A 20,910-nucleotide genomic window follows, 5' to 3' on the forward strand; every position below is an offset into this window, starting at 1 on the left:
AAATGTGGACAATTCTTCCCCCCACCCGCTTTATGGAGCTGCAGTAAACATCCCACAAGAAGGTCTATGTTAGAGTACATCGTAAGCACCACCATGCAAATGGTAGTTGTGTGTGTGTGTGTGTGTGTGTGTGTGTGTACTTTTGCAAAGCTCAATCTTTTCTCTAATGGCATACTAAGTTTCACAGACACAAGCTGCTGTCCTGGCTTCACCCATGGTCTTGGACTTGAAAGCCACAGGTAGACTGTATCAAGAAGGAGTGCTATGGTCAGACAGACTTGGAATTACTCCTCTGTGACTTTGGCCAAGTTACTTAACCTCTCTGAGACTCAGCTCCCTTCTCTTTAAAAACAGGTGGTCCTATCTATGTCACAGAGTTGTAAACATTCAATGAAATAATTTAGGGAAAATACCAGTTGATTCAACAAATGCTTACTGAACTTCTTCTACTCTGTGCTCGGCAGGACTGTAGGGCAGGAGTAGGGTGCTGAGCAGAGATGAGCTCCCTGCCCTCTTGGAGTGGAGGAAACAAACCAGAATTGTGTACAATCAGGGTGCTTTCTGCTGTCAGCAACACAGAATTTGATTCCAATCAACTTCAATAAGCCAGTTATTTAACATCTCACGTAGTATATCCAAAGACAGGGTTATCCCAGGGTTGGCTAATTCATAGCTCCTCTACGCAATCAAGGTTAACCCTTTCCATCTTTCTGCTCGGCCACCTTCAGCGTACTGATATTTGTCTCCAGACTGGTGCCCTCGTGGCACAAGGTGGCTGCTGAAGCTCCAGGCTGGCATCCTCACATGGAAAGCAAAGGGTTTCTTGGTATCCATTTTTTGTTTTTTTCTTGAGGTGAAATTGCCATAAAATCAACCATTTTAAAGTGTACAATTCGTTGGCATTTAATACATTCATAGTTTTCTCCTATATCAAGTTCCAAAACATTTTCATCATGCCCAAAAGAACACCCTTGTGTCCATGTTTAAGAAACTTTCCCAGAAGCTCAAAAGATGTGCTCTCAAGTCTCTTCGACTCAAATGGAATCACATCACTATTCTTAAACCAATCATTGTCAAAGAGAGTGGAATCATCATTGGCCAATCAAAAGTTCCTCCCAATCAGCAACTCTTGAAGCACATGATCATGACCTAGGGTCTTGAATGAATAAAATTGTTGGCACGGGGTGGAGCACATAATAGATGCCCAGTGTATGCTCCATTTCCATATTAACATTCATTGGATGAGTGGGCAGAGCACACTCCAGCCTCTTCAATTTGTCAAAATGAAAAAATAAATAAATAAAAATAAATGTAACCAGAACAGCCCTCCAAGGAACGCCCAGCTAATTTTTTGGTGTCTGGGGAAGGTATCTTTGCAATGAAAGAACAGCACACACTGTTTCAGAGATGGCAGAGAAATCGGCATCTGTAGCCTGGATGCCTCACCAGCTTCTCATGAATTACCCAATTACGCTGCTTTTCTGATTTTTTTTTTCATTACCCCAAACCGACTGCTCTTGTATTCTTTTTCTAAAATGTTACTCAGAAACAGTAGACTATATTATGCATTTTTGAGACACCTGTTTGCAATCATATTGCCTTGTATGGAACCATTTTGAAGCTTGTTTTCAGGAGCTACCTAGAAAGCCAAAATAGTACAGCTAACACCTGCCCAAATCCCTATCGCTTCCTGCTGGAGGGTATGCTTCCCTTTTCTCCTCATTTTATGGTGACTTGTGAGAAAGATGCGGCTCCCTTCCTGTCTGATAGCACCTCAGGTGCAGGGAGTGTTCCAGATCATCCCTGGGGCTCCCATCAGGATTCATGGCTAATTAAATTGGCACTTTCCCTCCAGTCTGTCCCAGGGTCAGGCTGCCCCTGGTTGTTTCAAGTGACAGTGTGGGCCAAAGAGTCCCATCATAGGCGAGCAGAGACCATACCTTGGCGAAGCAGGGGTTGGTGACGTCTCCCATTTCAGAGATTCAGTCACTCATTCATGTAACAAATACTGCTGGAGGTCACATATGGCCCAACGCTGTACAAGGCAGCAGACACCCACCAGTGCTCCATGGACCCTGCTTGCTTGGAGCTTCAAGTCCATACTATCAAATAACCCTCCAAATATATAATTACACACTGCGGACTCTTTTTATGCTTGCCACATCTGGAGTGGCCTGTCCTATTGCTAGGAAAAAACAAGAACAATGATAATAGTCTTATTGTGCGACATTTCTAAATGTACATGGAGCCCAGACAGCAGGGCCACCTCAGAGGAAGCCCAGACACTCTCCTCAGCCTATTCTGGACATTAATCTTTTGCTGGTATCTGATTTGCAAATATCTCTTTTCATAGCTGGATGGACATGTGATAAAGCATAAGCAGTAAAATATTAATTGTAGAATCTAAGTCAGAGTTCAACAAATTTTTTCCTAAAGGGCCAGGTAGCAAATATTTTCCACCTTGCAGGCCGCGCGCGGTCTCTGCTGGAACTACTCAGCTCTGCAAATGTATCGATGACGCAGCTATAGATTATTTGTAAATGAATGGTCCTGTTTTTAATAAAATAAAATTTTATTTAGGAGCATTACAACCTGAGTTTCATATAATTTTCATATGTCACAAAATATTACTCTTCTTTGAAATTTTTCCTTCAACGTGAAAATCATTCTTAGCTTGTAGGTCACACAAAAATAGGAGGCTAATGAGACTCGGTCTGTGAGCCATGCTTGGCCCACCTCTAATCTGGGTGGTGGGGACATGGCTATTCCTTTTACTGTTGGAGCTAGTAGAGCATTTTCACATAAAATGTTGGGAAATTGTCTTTCTAAGTCAATGACTTGTCTTTCCACTTTGTTTGGGTGTTTTGTTATTTTAAAAAAAAATTTTTTTTTCTTGTGGCCATACTGAAGTGCTTAATTTGTAACTAGCTACATTTGTTAACCTTTCCCTTGGTGGTCTGTGATTTTGCGTCTTGTTCAGGAATCTCTCCCTACCCTGACATCATCACATAGGTACTCTCCTACAGTTCCTGTAATCCAACTGGATTTGCCTGTGTGTAATGAGCTTGGGACACGATTGTACCATGCCCATGAGAGCGCTTACCACCTGGGCCCCAGGTTGCTGGTCCATCCCTTCTTGCTGATGGGGGAGGTCTTCTCAGCCACCTGCCAAGGTCCCCTTGTGGCAGGTCTGTTTCTAGTTGTTTCCATGGTCCCTTTGTCCATACTCGGGACACTTTCTCTTTGTTTTCCCTCTCCCACCCCATCCCCCAGCCTTTCTCACCCTCTCCAGTGGGTCCCTGAGGAGTGAAAATGGTTGTTCTGACTCTGGGCAGTGGTCCTCATGGTCCACCCTGAGACGGGCTCAGGTCTCCAGGTCTCAGATTCATTTCAGGGAAGACCACCTTTGTGGTCACATCACTTGAGTGCTTTGTTAAGCTGGTGAAGTGTCTTCTTTACTTCACCTTGCCTTACCCAGGACCCCTCCCCACCAGGGGAAAGAGGAGAAAAAGAAAGGGGGTTGAGGTGGGGAAAGAAAGTTCCAGTCACTCCCCGGAAGGAAGCAAGCAGGAGACCCCACACCTCTGGCTGGCCTCATAAAACCCAGTTTCTGGCCCTGTATTTGTCTCTCCCCACAGAGGGGCCCAGGCAGGTGTTTCTAGGGCCCCAGTGTCCTCATCTGTGAAGAGGATTTACAGACCTGGGCTTCTTAATTTTTAGAGCCCACCAGTGTTTGCCCTTGGCTGATTGTAAATGCTCACCTTCCAGCCACGGATCTCACTCCAAGGCCTCCCCAGGGTTGCTCAGACCTCAGCCTCCCCCTTGAGGGCACAAAGCCGGCATCTTCTGTGGTGCTGGCCTTGTCTCTGGTTTCCTCTCCTCTCTGCCACCCCTCTGCCCCTTGAGTTCAAAGCCCCCTCCCCACATTCTCTCCTCACGCCTCAGTTTCTCCAGCAGCACCCACCCTGCCCCCACTGATCAGAGACCCTCCGGGTACACAGCCATTAAAATGCTCTGGGACCTTGGGCAAGACCTTTCCCTTCTGTGGACCTCTGTTCTTCTGTTCCTCTTCTGGTAAAAGAAGATTTTTCACCCAGATGGTGTGAAATTCCAGGCCTCAGAAGGCCCGGAACTGCAAACCTAAGGTTGGGGCCGCCCACTCTTACCTGAAAGCCTTTTGCCCCGAGAGCAGCAGAACTTCCTGCCATCATGAGGTACTGGGGAGAGGCCTGGGAGTTTCCATGACATCCCCTGGGACAGTCTTGCCCAGCCTTTCTCTAACATGGCTGTGTTTCTTCTGGCATTTTCTCTAAATTAAAACAGGTGTCTTTGCTCCCGTGAACATTCTGGCAGACTCTAGCTGTGTCCTGATGAAGGAAGGATGTTACTTCCACGACCAGGGGACCCAGCTCTTTATCCTGTTGGCCCTTCCAGTTAATTAGGGGGTAGGGCCACTGCCTCCAACCTAGCCCTTCGGAGCTGCCAGACTCATCGGAACTCAGCTTTTTAACTGCAAAGAGAATATAGAAGGGAGACTCGGTCATAGCCTGGGAGCTCATGGGAACTGCTTCCTGCCTCCCCTGGGGCTCCCAGGACACCTCTCACACGGGAAGACTGGCCTTGGTCTCCTGGAAGCCAGCAGGGGCAGGCCTCTGCTGTGGCAGGGTTTCCTTGTATGATTGGGGACTGGGCCCGAGTTACTATCCTTCAGTGAAATCAGAGAATTTGAACCTTTAACACCATTCTTTCTCAGAGGCCAGAGGGAGGCTAGGCAGCTGGATAGGACAGGAACAGCTGGCAAGCCCAGGGGGGACCCCAGGAAGCAGCACTGGTGGCAGGCCTGGCCAGATGGGGGAGGGGAGCCTGTTCCTGGGGTGTTTTCAGCATTAGACTAAATATAATGGTAGAACCTGGAGGAGTTACTGAGGCACGATTAAGCAGACCTGGATTTAGTTCCTGGTTTGCACTTAACAACTGAGACTTTGGGGTAAGTCATTGAACAGCTCTAAGCCTCAGTTTCCTCATCTGTGAAATGGGGATAAGAATAACACCCATGGGGCCGGTCGAGTGGCGCAATGGTTAAGAACTGGCTTGGGATGCCAGAGGGCCCCGGTTCGGATCCCACATATGAGGGCTAGTTGCACTGCCCTCCACAGCTAAGATGCTGAACGGCAGCTCAACCTGGAGCTGGGCTGCCATGGGTTGCCGGCGACGGCGTAGGCTGCAGCCCCTGTGGCAGTGGGTTGCCATGGGCTACCGTGTGTAGCCAGCAGCCAGCGTGAGCGGCCAGCAGCCAGCGTGAGCGGCCAGCAGCCGTAGTGGGCGGCCGTCCAGAGGCCGGCGACTGATCTGCCTCACCCGGGAAAAGCGCAGTGATGGTACCAACTTGGGCCAGTGAAGCAACGTCCTCCACAACTAGACTGAAGAACAAAAAAGGACAGCAACTTGTCTGTTCCCCTTCCCCCACTTCGCCAGCACTGTTCCCATCCCCTCAATTCCCCAATAAAAATCTTTAAAAAAAAAAAAAAAGAATAACACCCACCTTAGGGGCATCTGTGAGGGCTAAAAATGAGATAATGTATGTAAAGCAACATTATCTATCATGATGTAACTTTTAGTCTGTTTTCCCATGGTTTGTTTTTCCAATTTTAGGTAGGTACCCTGCGAGGGACAATGAAAAGGGAATATTTCTGAGATCAACAAGAGGAAAACAAGTGGAGGGGCCCCATGCAGGAATGGGCTTGCAGTGGGTGGGTCTGCAGGTCATGAATATTCTCACGGACTCTGAGAAGAAAGACCTCAGTGGCATGGCCCGGGGCAGACACAAGGAGGCCTGACTCTGGGGCAGGGATGGCTGCCTGGCACGGACCTGTGTCCTTTGTGCAGCCTAGAAACAGAGAGTGTTTGGAAGCCAGGGGCTTTGAGAACTCATTCAGTGCAGAATTTGGGGATGCCCATGACGGCCTGGCCTCCAAGGGCCCTGCTTTAGTTCCAGGCACCATGAAACCTCCAGCAACGTAAAGTTCTCCAATGGGGTGAGGGTGGGGGTGGGATAACAAGTGAGCTGCCATAGAACTTCCCATCACCTTCCCACAGAGATCATCAAGAGCAGCATTTCTTGTACGCGTGCACTTACGGTCTAGACTCAGATCAGCCCAGGTGACAAGCTGTTACTGACGAGCCTGGCTCAAAGTCAACTTTCGGTAAATGGTAACTGTTCTCAGTTTCCCCTCTGTAAATTGGGGGTCATCACAGGGTTATGGGGAGGGTTACGACTGATTTATTTTCAGGTCTTATGAATGGCCTGGCACTTAAATGTGGACTGTGCAAGCGTTCGCCATGCCGTTGGTTTAATTGCAGTTTGCTTCCTCCTGCACAAGGGAGTCCAAAGGTGGAGGGCTTGCCCTGCTGAGGTCAAGAGCATGTGCCGAGGGACCAGTAGCAACCCCTTCACCACACATTGCCAATGCCATTGGTGCAGGTTAAATTGTGGGGTGGTGCCAGTGAAGGATAACAAGCATCTTTGGGCAACTGCCCACAGGCCTGAGGGGCAGAATTAAGTGCACCTAAGGATGATTTTAAATGGGCTGAATTTGTCCTCCAAGATGGCCTTGGTAGCCCTCTTGTTGGGTGAGGGAAGGGGTTCAGAGATGCTGCTTGTTGTTGCAGAGGGTTTCTTATGCCTTTGTCCCATGGTCCCATCTGTCAGTGGACAGTGTACAAGTGGCCTGGTCCATGTGGTGCCATGAGTGAGCATCAGCCAGGGCGAGGCCTGAGATGACAAGGAGACCTGGGGGCAGCAGGGAGGCCGCTTTGCTGTGTGCAAAGATGCTGAGAAGCCCAGAGACGTTTGGACCACATGAAGGCAAAACCTGAAAAACTGGAACCCTGGAGCGTTTGAACCACAACCAGCTTGGAGCCTGAAAGGCACCGGGTATGAAAGTGGGGGAGACACCAGGCTGGAGGTCATGAGGGATGGGGGCCAGAGAGCCAGCCCTTGGGAAACAGTCCTTACTGTGTCCCAGCTCTGTGCTCTGGGCCCTGCTATGGCTCAGCTGACCCAATTAAGTCTCCCTCTCTTCTTAGAGCCAACGCTCTCCCCAGCCTCTCCCGTCCAGGAGTACGTCCACAGGGCCCATTCCCAGGGAGTCCCACTCAGTCATTGCATTGCCCAGCTCTGACTTGAGATTTCACTTAATTTACATTTCAAAATGTAAATGTAGTGGGAAGTTAACATAACAGGTCAGCATTCCTTTGCCAAGTCAGATCACTTTTAAAACCTAATTGTTCCCATTATTCTATAAAATAAGGAGATTTGTTTTTTCTTTTCTTTTTTTAATGCTATAACATTGGAAAGACATGTTGGAGTCGTGCTGACCACCCTTCCCTCACACCCACATCCAGCCTGCCCAAATCGGACCCAGATTTGGTCAGCTGATCATAAAGAAAAATAATGCCAAATACCAAATACAAAATTAGGTATGAGAGCAAGTATTATTTAGAATGAGAAATCACAACAGATTACAAATCACATCTTTTTCTTTTATTGGGGAATTGGGGGAAGGGGAACAGACAAGTTGCTGTCCTTTTGTTCTTCAGTCTAGTTGTGGAGGACGTTGCTTCACTGGCCCAAGTTGGCACCATCATTGCGCTCTTCCTGGGTGAGGCAGATCAGTCGCCGGCTTCTGGACGGCCGCTCACTGCGGCTGCTGGCCGCTCACGCTGGCTGCTGGCTACACATGGTAGCCCACGGCAACCCACTGCCACAGGGGCTGCAGCCTACGCCGTCGCCGGTGACTCACGGCAGTCCAGCTCCAGGTTGAGCTGTTGTTCAGCATCTTAGCTGTGGAGGGCGGTGTCACTGGCCCTCATATGTGGGATCCTAACCGGGACCCTCTGGCATGCCAAGCCAGTTCTTAACCATCGCGCCACTCTGCCGGCCCACAAATCACATCTTAAAAACCTGAAAAATACAGGTAATTGTCACATGAGACCGCATTATGCCATGGTGGTCTCATGGATTACAATGGAGCTGAAAAACCTCTGTCGCCTAGTGACATTCTAGCTGTCACATGTTGTAATGTTGTAACACAAGACATCACTCCCATGTTTGTGGTGATGCTGGTGTAAACAAACCTACTGTACTGCCAGTTGTGTACGGTACATAATACTTGAGAATGATAATAACTATGTTACTGGTTTATGCATTTACTATACTATATTTTTTATCATTACTTTAGAGTGTGCTCTTTCTACTTATAAAAAAAGGTTGCTGTACAAATATATGGTGATGGAAGAACTGACCCTGGGTGGTGAACACACAATGTGTTATATAAATGATGTATTACAGAATTGTACACCTGAAATCTATGTAACTTTATGAACACTTGTCACCCCAATAAACTTTAATTAAAAAAAAAAAGATCGCTGTAAAACAGTATGCTGTATTGCCAGCAGCAGCCTCATACATCTCCTGTTTACAGCATCTCTTGATTGCATCATTTTCTCTTGTGCTTGATTTAATCTCATGTTTTGTCCAGTAACGTGCTGTACAGGCTTATAGCCTAGGAACAAAAGGCTATACCATGTATCCTATGTGTGTAGTGGGCTGTACCATCTAGGTGTGTGTAAGTGTACTCCATGATGTTCACGCAATGACAAAATCACCTAACAATGCATTTCTCAGAACGTGTCCCCATGGGTAAGCAACACCTGACTCGACCTCAAACATGACAAAATCAGGAAAAAAGTAACACAATATTTAATAGTTCACTGCATGGCATACCTTTTAGATACCTTTTTTTCTATATTTTTGACAATATACTCTTTGATCTCTTCATATGTCAACAATTGTGCGTTATCGTTTCCCATAGGGAGAATAGAAAGACAGTTCTGCCTTCCCTTTGGTATTGTCCATTGAATTCTGTTTTTTATTATTGATCATTTAGAGGAGTTTCTTTCCACTTTGTAACTCACTGCTGTTAGGTCATTTAAATTTTGAAGATTGTTGACAAATTTGGGAGAACCTCTATCAAATTTCTGTCATAGATGAGCTGTCAACGTATTGCAAGTTTATAATTGTATACACAGGGTTACCAAGTGTATTCCAGACAGGAAAGAACTTCCGTTTGGGCCAGACGTGACGAGAACCAGATTCACTGTCTGGAAGTGTACACAGCTGATGACAGGAAGAATTTTCCTTAGACCAGCTTCTGGTTTCATATATTCAAACTTCTTTCTTCTCCACGATCCACAAAGAGAATCTGGGTTTATCAAAAACTCCCTGGATTCTTATTTATCTCACTTGACTGAAGGCTGCAGCTAAGCATCTTCACCAATCAGCTGGGGAACCTGGGTACCAGGTGGCACCCCTGAAATCCTTCTGGCTAACGTGGTCATGCTGACCATCTCTCTCTGAGACAAGGGAAGAAACAATCTTCCCTGTGGAATTCTGAGCACAGCAGAGACTGGTGGAGTGTTCTTGGATGAAGGGATCTTGCCAAGGCATGCCCACTGGCGTGCTGGCCTCCTTCTGCTGCTGGCTCTGCCCAGGGTAGCTCTGCCCGCTCCAGCAGGAAAAGGTCACAGTTTTTGTTGCAAAAAAAGAGACTCCCCCAACGAGGCAGCCATCGATCCATCGCCTGACGCACCACGCCCTCTACTTCTACCCCCAAACTTTGGATTGATGTCTAGGCCTGTTCTCTTCTCTAAAAAAGTAATAATCAGGCATTCTCACTTGGGGAAAAGATGATTAAATTTCAAATTACTCTGCCTGCCAGATAAGATTGAAATCCTTGGATCTGGGCAGGCCAGAGACCTGCTCTGCACACAAGAAGCTCTAACAGCAGTTTATTTGCCACCTTGTAGGTGACTGAAATGGAGCGGCGTGTTTAAAATGACACAGAGGAGCGGCAAACACGGTAATTAGGGCATTTGTTATACTATAAGGAGCTTTCCAGAACACGGAAATTACGAGCATCACAATTATGACTGTGAACTCAGTGAGGGAAATCAAATCTATTCACCACCCTCCGCCCCCCTGCTCCTCACAGTAAAAGGCAGAGGTGAAGGAAGAAGGGGTGTGAGACCGTTCAGGGTCCTCGTGAGGGCGGAGTCCTGGAAAGTTATTAAACACTTTCATAATGCAAAGAGTTGTGGCTTCAGCTCAGGTTTGGGGAGGCTTTGATCAAATCTAGCTTCAGGGCAGGGCCTGCTTCCCGAGGGGAGATGGGGAGGGAAACCACAGGCCAGGCGAGGCTGCGAGTCCAGCCTCAGATTTCAAAGCTGCACCTAGGACAGACACATTGTCACAGGCTGGCAGTTCTGCTTTCTTCCGAATGCCTTGAAGGCAGGACCCAGGCGGCTGTTTGCCATTCGGGCTTGTCATCACACTCAGAGTAGAAGCAGGGGTGTGTGTGTGTGTGTGTGTGTGTGTGTGTGTGTGTGTGTGTGTGTGTGTTTGTGTAGGCACACATGCATGCGCGCACACACACATAGGCTGTACTGAAATGTAATGATGGGTGTACATTGTGCAAGTTATGTAAGGACAAGCTGGTGTGTGGTGTCCTTGCACACTTAAAGATGAAAACTAGTCCATAAAGTGTGGTCCCAAAGGCACTGGGCTCAGAATTGGAAAAACTGGCATCTATCTAATCACTACAGCTACTTTTGGCTTAATGCGAGGTCTGACAATTAAGTTCGCGAACTCGTCCTAGAAAAAGTGCTACATACCTCGTTGCTGAATATCACTACGGTCACCTTTGAAGTACCCCCCTTGGGAAGCTGCACCAACACCAGTACCTAGTCCACCCTTCAAAGCAATTTTGGAACTCTTTTTCTGGAATGGCCATCAGAGCTGTCGTCATATTACCCTTGATGTCCTGAACGCTATCAAAATGTCTTCCTTTCAATATTTCCTTTATCTTCGGGTAAAGAAAGAAGTCATTGAGGACCAGATCAGGTGAGTAGGGAGGGTGTTCCAGTATAGTTATTTGCTTGCTGGCTGAAAACTCCCTCACAGACAGTGCTGTGTGAGCTGGTGCATTGTTGTGATGCAAGATCCATGAATTGTTGGTGAAAAGTTCAGGTTGTCTAACTTTTTCATGCAGCCTTTTCAGCACTTCCAAATAGTGAATTTGGTTAACTGTTTGTCCAGTTGGTACAAATTCATAATGAATAATCCTCTAATATCAAAAAGGGTTAGCAACATTTTTGCAACAAGCTCTTATACCTCTTCCTCAGGGAAGCCTTCTGCCCACCCACCCATACTACTTGAGACCTCCCCTTAGAAGCCTGCACTTCCCTTTAAACAGCATTTGTCTCTCACACCCAAACTTGCTTACTGGCTGTGCACTGTAAGCAGCTCCAAGCTCCAGCAGGCCAGCACCCCACAGGACCGGTCCTTCTTAGGCTCTCACTAAATATCTGAGTGAGTCCCTGATCTCCGAAAACTATTCTTATTAAAAAATTTTACTTTACGGGTGTGACCGGTTAGCTCAGTTGGTTGGAGCATGGTACTGATAACACCAAAGTTGCCGGTTTGATCCCCGCATGGGCCACTGTGAACTGTGCCCTTCCTATAAGAGTCAACTATGCTATTGTAGCATGAAGGCGATGTGTAACCAATGACCATGGCTGTTCCCCAATAAATTTTTTTTTTAAATTCTACTTTAGGCTGGAGTCTTTAGAAAGTCTGGTTTAATGAATTGATAAAAATAGGAAGTAATGAGCACACTGATTGTCAACATGAACACTAAGGCACCTTTTGTCACAACCCTGTCCTTTGTGTCAGTACTGGAGAGCCCTAACGTTTACAGAATCTGGAGCAAGAATACAAAGGGCTGCCCCAGCACCCAACCTAACCCTTTTCTGGTCCCACCCAGCTGCCCCTACACTGTGAGAGGCCTTGATTCACTCTTGCGGAGGCTCCACCTGCAGTCTACTCTCCTCCTCCCCGAACAGCCACCCCCAGGCCGCCCTTTGGGCCCAGGGCTGTACACATTGACGATGTGGTCAGACTTAGGGGGATGGGCCCCACAGAAAGATTCATTCCGGCCCCAGAAGCATAGTCAGGACCATTTAGGGAGGGAATTTGGGGGTCCTTGGTTCCAGAATGTGGTCTAGAGGGGGCCACCAGCTTGGAATGGGCATGGCTTTCACCTCCTTGCCCCTGGGATGGAGCAGGGCTGGAAGTGGCCCTGGGCTTTGCTGCCCAGGTCTGAGGATGATGTAGATTTGAGGTAAGTCTCCAGTTCCTCCCATCCCTCAGTCCAAAAAATGGGCTGCAGAGCCTGGCTCCTGTTGGCGGGTTGTCCTTTGGGGTTCAGCATCACCCCACAAAGATTCCATTTTCAAGTGCAACTCTCCCCCCACCCTCCTTTCCCTGCCCATGCCCGGAGGGCAGACCCACTTTCCCAACCCCACCGTGGAACGAGACCGAGGACCGTCTCTTGTGTGGAATTGAGGATGGACGTGGCTCTGAGCAGTGTTTCGGGAGTGACTTTGCGGGTGGCGGGAGCCATGTGGTGCAGAATGCCAGTGCAAACAGTCAGCATTTCAGGGCCGAAAGGGAACTGGGCATCTTCTGGGCGAAGCAGAGTTCCAAACCAGGTAGGAGCAGAGGCTTTGCAGCTTCACTTAAAGCTGGGGTCCTGGCCCCCCTCAGCCTGATGTTGTAGAGGTTGTGAGGATGCGTTTGTTTTAAAATGCCCAGCACTTGACCTGGCATGAAGGAGGGGCTCAAAAAATGCCTACCAAATAGAGAAACATGGAAATGTGAGGCCTGAGGCCAGCTCCAATGTGTGCTTCTTCTAGGTGGGGTTTATATGGCAAACCAGCCTGGCATCTGCACGTGAGGGACACTTGGTCACAACCCAGCCTCCTGTTGGAAAGATAAAAGGCTATTTAAAATTTCCCGTAAGTTGCACTTAGGCTCCCGATCAAAGGGCTCTGCTGGGACTGTTGTTTTAAACCTCAGCTCTCTTAGCAGGTAGTTCCCCAGGCCAGGGCGGTCAATACTGACAGAAGGAAGCCACAGACCCTCCCTGTGCTGCATGTGGCAGGCACTGCCTGCCAGGGGCTGACATACCTGGCAGACTCCACCCCCCAGAAGCTGGCACTGACTTTGGCCCATGGTGGGAGCTCCATAAATGTGATGCGTGTGGATGGACTGTGTAGCTGATGGCCTTGTTTGGACCCTGTGGACTCTTACTTTGCACATGCCTCTAATGAGCTAGCTGGGGGATTGGTCCATCCCATGGCCCATTAGGAGTGCAGATCGGGAAGAAAGGGTTTCTTAAAGCCAGCACACTGGTGGCAGGAAGACAAGGTGCCAGGACAGCTGGCAGCAAGGGAGGACTTGGCAACCTTAGCTCAGAAACATTAGTTGCAAACCACAGAACAGCTCTGAGTTACTAGGAGAGGCAGGGCCCTTGCTGGCAGGGTGGCAGGAAACTCACAGAAGGGGAACAAGTCTAGGAAATAGGTTAAGAGCCGAGCCAGTGAGTCCTGGGTCTCCAGGCTGTAGGAGCTATAGGCAGAGAGGCTTTTAAACCTTCCCCCCACCTTCCCACTCTGCTCCAGCTGCGAAGGGCCAGCAGGGGTGGTGGCCCGGCTCAGCTTTGGGACATGGGCTTTCTCCTAGCTGGGGTAAGGCCCATGAGAGCCCCTCCAAGGCTGCGCCCAGAGAGACAGCCTGGAGGCAAGGAGGGTGTTTGCTGGGCATCTAGAAAATCAAGGTGGGCAGGATTTGGGAAGGGACTCTCACTGGGGGCTCAGGGCCTCTAGTCTGACTGCACACTGAATAAAAAGCATAGGCATCTCCCCCTGTTTGGTTTTGTGGGCAAACGATGTGTAATTTTAACAATGGTCTCTCTGGGAACTGTTTAAAGGCTGCTTACAGTTAATCCAATACATTCAAGTTAGTGAAGGGCTCTCCAATCAGCCCAATTTTCGTTATTTCACCCCTCTCCAATTTTTTTGACCTTCTCCTCATTTCTTAGAAAATGAGAATAAAGCAAGTAGGTGTTTGATGGATTTTGCCCACCCACGTAGTCCCAAATCAAAAGCCTCTAAAGGCCAACCTGCCTTCAAGCTCCAGGGATGCCCCTTAGTATAGACTTAACATCGCAGGCTCCTTAGGTGGCCTTTGTTGGAGAAGGAAAGCATAATCTTTTAGAATGGTTTTCATATAAAATGGTTAATAATCAGGGGGAACAAATTCCTTAAATTGAGAACCTTCAATTAACTGGAAACTGACTTTTTCAGAGCTCCTCCTGATCGTCAGACCAATGGGCATCCCATTTACTCTTGCCAGTGGAGATCCAACACTTGGGTTTGGTGAGGGGGGCACAGGGGCCCCTTTGTTCTCTCCATCGGGCCAAAAGTTATCAGCAATAGAGCACTGGACAAGGAGTCAAGCAGACCTGAAAACTAGTGTCAGCCCTGCCACCAAGAGCTGTGGGACCTGGGGCAAGTTACCTCAACAAGCTGAGCCTTCAGCCTCCAGACAGTGTAATGGGGTTGAATAAGCCCTGGCGAGCCTGAGTGAAATGGATGGCAATAACTTGCAGTTAGCTCTGAGACTGCTTAGAGAATTAAATGAGATATGCTGTGTAAGGCACAGGCCGTAAGCCTTGGTATAAAGCAGGTGCCACTGAGGGTAATTGAATGGAAAGTTGAGGGAGGGGCAAGGGAAGGGCTGGCTGCATCTCTGTGAGCTCTAATAGCCGCCCAGATCCTGCTGGACTTGCCAGCTGCTGCCTGAAATTCCACCATTAAAGCATCTTCCCTGTAGCCTGAAGCATTGATTCTAATTAAAATGCTAATTATCTCCAAAGGGGGTCTACTTTTTAATTTTTTTTTTTTACTAGTCTGTCATTGACCCCCGAGTGCGAATGAAGGATCTGAGAGCTGCATTTCATGAACAGAGAGAAGCTAGCCTATTCCCCCAACACCTCCATCTCTCCAGGCTTACCTCCATCGTTCCTCATTTGGTACCTGCTTTAGTCGGGTGCTCTTCTCACTGTCGCTGGCATCCCTGCCTTTGGTCTCCCCCACTGGAACTCCCTCCAAAGCCCAGCTCACCTACCTCCTACCTCCTCCAGCTCACACCACCTTCTCTCTAGTCTCCTCCCGGATATTCTCAGTCCCATACACCGTAGCCCTGAATACAGGACGGAAGTGTATGGTGGAATGATGATCTGGTAAAGACTTACATGTGGATGGCATGCCCCACTTCTAGGCAGTATATTTAGTTGCGACAGTGTAATGTAGAAGAGAAAACACGGTCCTTGGCATTGGGCAGACTTGGGCTTACATCCCAGTTCCACCACCGTGGGACGGTGAGCATTCGTCAGGATCTCTGATCCTCAATTCCCTCCTGTGCAGAATGGAAGAAGTAGCATGAGGAATCATGCGATGATGTATGTAAAGGGTCCCAGGAATATTTGCTGCACCCTGTCTCGTTCCTTCCCTCTTTCGTGGATTTTCTTTCTTTTTTTTTTTAAAGATTTTTTTTTTTAATTGGGGAATTGGGGTAGGGAACAGCATTGGGGAATCAGGAAGGGGAACAGACAAGTTGCTCTCCTTTGGTTCTTCAGTCTAGTTGTAGAGGATGTCACTTCACTGGCCCATGTTGGTATTGTGATTATTGCACTCTTCCCAGCCGAGGCAGATCGGTCGCCGGCCTTTGGATGGCCGCTCACCGCGGCTCACGGCAGCCCCATTGCAGCTTACGCCATCATTGGCAATTCACGGTAGCCCAGCTCCAGGTCGAGCTGTTGTTCACCATCTTAGCTGTAGAGGGCGCAGTGACACTGGCCCTCATGTGGGATCTGAACCAGGGCCCTGCTGCTCAGAACTCACACTCTCAAGCCAACTCTTCAATGAGCCACTCGGCCAGCCCCTTTCATGGATTTTCTAATAAGTCTATGAAGTAGCCTGAGCATTATTATCCCCAGTGGAATCATGGATAAACTGAGACCCAGAGAAGTAAGAAGCCTTGTCCAAGGTCACACAGCAGTGAGGGCCATTCTGGTCCCTGGACCCCTGATTTCCAAGCAGGTGCCCCAGCAAGCCCCTACCTGGCTTGTGACACAGGCTCTAGGGCTCCTGCTCTTAGACAGGAGGAGCTGTCTGGGGCAAATCAGCTAGCTGGGCCGGATTGTGGTGACAAAAAAGGAGAAGCACTAAGAAGAGGACAAATCAACAGCCCTGAACAGAAGGCTGTTCTCTGGGAATTAAACTGTGACTTTCATTTCTATTTAGTAGGCATTCTCCAACAAGTTCCTCTCTCTCCCGTGGTTTTTCTGGCGTGGAATTAATCTGCTTCTCTGTATACGTCAGCTGCTGTTGACACTGAAGTCGATTATGAAGTGGGCAGCTGTCACCTCGGAGGGGAGGGTACTCAGGGCAGAATGAGGTCTGTGCTGTAAGGGTCTGCGTTTCTGCTTTTTTAGGTGGGGAGACTGAGGTTGCCAGGGACTGGCTGGAGGCCAGTGCAAAGAATTCCACGTGCCCATAGCCAAGAACTAACTTGGGCAGGTGAAAGACAGGCCAGGAGGGAAAAGGAAGAATGCACGAATGCCCTTATTCATTCCTCTGGTCCCTTGTCAAAGCCCTGTAGCCCAGCCCTCTTCTGGGACCCTGGCAGGTCTCCTAGCACTGCCGCGAGGAGTCAGGGAAGCCTTTCTCAGGTAAGTGCTGCTCCTTGCCGAGTTTCGGAGGGCAAGTAGCAGTTACCTAGAAATTCTCAGCCTGGGCACTGTTGACACTTGGGCTGGTACTTTTTTATTGTGAGGGCTGTCCTGTGCATTGCAGGATATTTAGCAGCATCCCTGGCCTCTACCCACTAGATGTCAATAGCAACCCCCTCCCCAAATTGTGACCATCAGTGTCTTCAGACATTACCAAATGTCTCGTGGGGAGCAAAACCACCTCCTACTGAGAACCAGTAGAGGAAGAAGGGTGGACATCCCAGCTAGAGAGTCTCCTGGACATAGACAGCTGTGACATGTTCGGGGAGCCTCACAGTTTGCCATAACATCAGTGTGGCATTCCTCCAAGGCCTATAGGATTAGACTGGGCTACAGACATACTCGTGGACCCAGGGAAAGGCTTTGTATGCTTAGCTCAAGCATTTGAAAATTGTCCTGGAAGTTACTGTTCTGCTCATCGGAGCCCCCCCATTGGCAGCAGGTTTCTTGCCTTATCCACCTCTGCGTGAAGCCTCAGCCAGTGCCCTGGGGTACAGCTTATCATCTCCGTAGGGATTGCACACACAGCCAGCAGGGTCACCTTTGCTTTTAGAGTGGTAGAGATGACACAGATCACATGGTGTCCCTTTCCTGACACGGGGTCCTGTGAACTGAAAGTTGATTTGTTCAAGGGCTAAAGGACCATGGAATGCGGACCAGAAGGGGGCTGAGTGCAAAGGCACTTACAACCATCCAGGCCTCAGGCAGATGACTGACTCCTGCTTCATGGGTGCGGTAGATTCCGTCTTCCATCACAACGTCCATCAGAAAGTCACCTGTACCAAATGGAGACAGGAAACAGATGCTTTTAAACCTCAACAAAAGATTAGCCAGTGGAGTCCTTTCATTGATGCCTGCCTGAACGCCTGGAAAATATCCACTTTACAGGGGACCATGATATTTCTAGGCAAACTCATATAGTGAGTTACCTCATGTTTATCTGCACCTAACTCCCAGCCCAAATACACTTGATTATTTTGGTCTAGACCACACTTGATCATTGCAAACAGCCACCAAATCCCTCTCCTCTTCTATTTACGACTGGAAGCAGCTGTTGTATTTGCATGCCCTGCTCCTTAATATAAACACGACTCTGATTTCCCAACTTTCTCTGGGGAATTCCTCCTAGGCGCCCATGTTTATTTATGAAGCTGGTTTGGAAATATAGCAGGCACCACTGTAATTCTGGGGCTTTCGCTGAGGTCAGTTGGGGAAAGCTGGCATTATGTGGTCAGCAGGGGTGAGAGGTGAGAGAGTAGGCCCCATCCCAGTGGGCCCTATCTGAGGCATCAAACCTGTTGCCACTTCCAGGAAGGCGTCAGATTTCTCTTTACAAGAATCCCTGGTTTACCCATTATCTTTCTTTGGTGACCTCACTTTGCTTTGGCTACCAGGAGGCTCAGGGGTGAATCGGACCTTATTCCGGGCTCCTGAAGGGTTCTTCTTCCTGATTTTCTAAATGTCTCAGGAAACCTCGTTTTGATTTTATTTTTGGCGATTTTTTTTATGTTTTATTATTGCAACCTGCCTCAAATACTTTCAGGAAGTAGGTGAGGTTTAAGTCATAACCAAATAAACCTCAAATGTACCAAACACTTCCTCCCATCTCCACTGAAATGCAGCTCTCTTGTGTCTCTTTTGCTGAGGGGGTTGCCTCTGTATTAGAGACCTGATGCAATAACCCCCAACAAGGTTGAGACTGGGGGTGTTGGTGCTGGAATGGACCACAGGCCCCAGAAAAAAAGAAGGAATTTACATTATTAACTACCTCAAGTCTTTTGCCGATATTTACAACCCAGGGATGAAAACACCAACGTCCAGGAAACAGGAAAAGGCTTTCTCAAGCCGAGACTAGAGCCTGCATCTCCCAGCACCTCCCCCACCCTGGTGCCCCTTGCATGGCTACCTGCTGTGTCCTTGGGCTGATGAGGCCGTGCCAGCCAGTTAACAGAGGCCTTCTCAAGCCAGCGCCTTGTTCCAAAGGGGAGGGTCTACTAGTGGGAATGCCAATGGGAAACCTGAGGTCCTAGTGGCCTAGTTCACTGTATAGGTTCTGAGCTCAAGGTAGAGCCTCCACAGTGCTCCCTGGATAGCTCATTGCCTTCCTGCATCATACCGGTCCTGGGCTGCGATGGGCGATGGGCAGTGCAGGCTGGAAGGGAACGGCCCAGGCCATCAGGCGTGTAACCCAGCGGGAGGGCATGGCAGCAGCTTCTCAATGTCAAGAGTCAGTCCTAAAGAGGACCCTCACGGCTTCTCAGGTGACACCCCTGGCCTTACCTTTCATATGATTTAACCTTGCATCAACTTAACCCCGTGTCTGCCCAACCTTACCTGGAATACCTCTAGAGATGGAGGATTCATGCATTACCTATACAGGTCTTGAGCCAGATAAGACAGGGAGGAACAGGCAGGTGCTGAATATCCTGACTCACAGGATCCTGGTCCCAGAGGTCAAAGAGATGTGGTGAGGGAGCATTTGGGGAGTATATAATTCTGTAATGGAGGGACGCCCCCTACACTGTCTCTGGGAATTTTCAGATCCCACAGGAACTGTCAGGAACTGGAAGGATGTCCAGAGGCAGGTGAATGGTTCCTTCACTGAGGGCAGCCATGGATACTTGGGTCACCTACCCTTGGGAGGGTTGAGCAGTGACTGGCCTGCCTCAAGAGAGGAGAATGGGATGCCAAGGGTTGTAGTCATAAAGATCCAAGGAAGGCAGGAGAATAAAGCTACTTGGTCTCCTACACAACTTCCCTGTGAAAGATGAATCTGGAATTAGATTTGGGGCGGTGCCTTGATCCACGGTGTTGGCTGCTTCCCGTGGTGTAAACACTCCCACCGTGGTCTGTCTCCAGCTGCCAATGTTTGGTCACTGAATCAGAGCTTGAAGAGATGCTAACAATCATCTTGCAAGCTGATACGAGTCAGCTGTCGCACCTCACTGAGTAAGAGCATGGCCTGGCCCTGATCATTACTATCACCCTAATCTGCTCTATTACTGCAGGCCTCAGTTTCCTTGTCTATTCAGTGGGGTGAAGACTAGCCATCTCTACATGCCCCACAGGAGTCATCAGAAAGAAACGGAGTGAAAGGGTTTTGCTGGTTTTGGGAGAATTCCATGAAAAGAATAAAAAAGCTTTAAATTATCACCAATTTTGATCCTCTGAGGCAAAAACAAACAAAACAAAACAAAACAAAAACCCCACAGTGAGTAGGACTAACATGACAGAACAGAGAGGCCTGGGTTTTGAACGCAAAACCCCAGGTTTGAGTTCATGTTTATGGCTTATGTAACCTCAGGTCTCGGTTTCTCCACCTGTGAAATGTGGGTTCCACTTTACACCCTGGCAACTTCTTGGGGTGTGGTGAAACCTAGGGGGATAGGAAAAATACACATTTTCAAGAGCCCCACACATAGGAGAAGGAGATGGTATATTACTATGACAGAAATGACAAAAAAGAGGACCAGCCCAACCATGAAAGACAATTTATGCTCCAGAAAACTAATCCCTAATTATTCCTTTCAGTTCTAAAGAGACAGGAGCCCAGAGGAGAAGCCAGCAGCTCATCCTTCATGTGACTATTTAAGCCTGAACCAGGAAGAGGAACAACTGTACGTACACGGGCTAGAATTTGAATACCTAATTTGACGAGGCATATAAACTGGCAGTTATTCAAATGAGTACATTTGCATATATAGGGTTTAAGGCTACATGATAATTTCTTAATATTTTTTCCGTAGTGCAGAGTAAGGACTTTAGATCATTCTCCTTTTCGAGGGTCTTAGGAAGGGATTGAAAAGGCAGCTGAATGGGGCCCAGGACCCACCTCTGGATGCACTGGGATTTGGGTGTGGGATGAGCACCCAGCTGCTGCTGAGCAGCTCTCCTTTGGGGTGGATGAGGTAGTGTTGCAGTCACTTTCCTAGGAATCTGACGATGGCTTTCTGGCTTGGCAGTGCTGGCCAGAGGCTCCAGCTGGCTCCTCTAGGTCCCAGTAGAGTGGGATTCCCAAAATGTGACCTCTTGACCAGCAACATCAGCATCACCTGGGAGTGTGTTGGAAATGTAGACTTTGGCGCCCACTCCAGACCCTGAATCAGGAACTCCAGGGGTGGAGCCCATGGCCCAGATGATTCTGATTCTGATTCTG

Source organism: Hipposideros armiger, unplaced genomic scaffold (genome assembly GCF_001890085.2).
Source record: "Hipposideros armiger isolate ML-2016 unplaced genomic scaffold, ASM189008v1 scaffold_373, whole genome shotgun sequence".
NCBI classification, from domain to species: domain Eukaryota; kingdom Metazoa; phylum Chordata; class Mammalia; order Chiroptera; family Hipposideridae; genus Hipposideros; species Hipposideros armiger.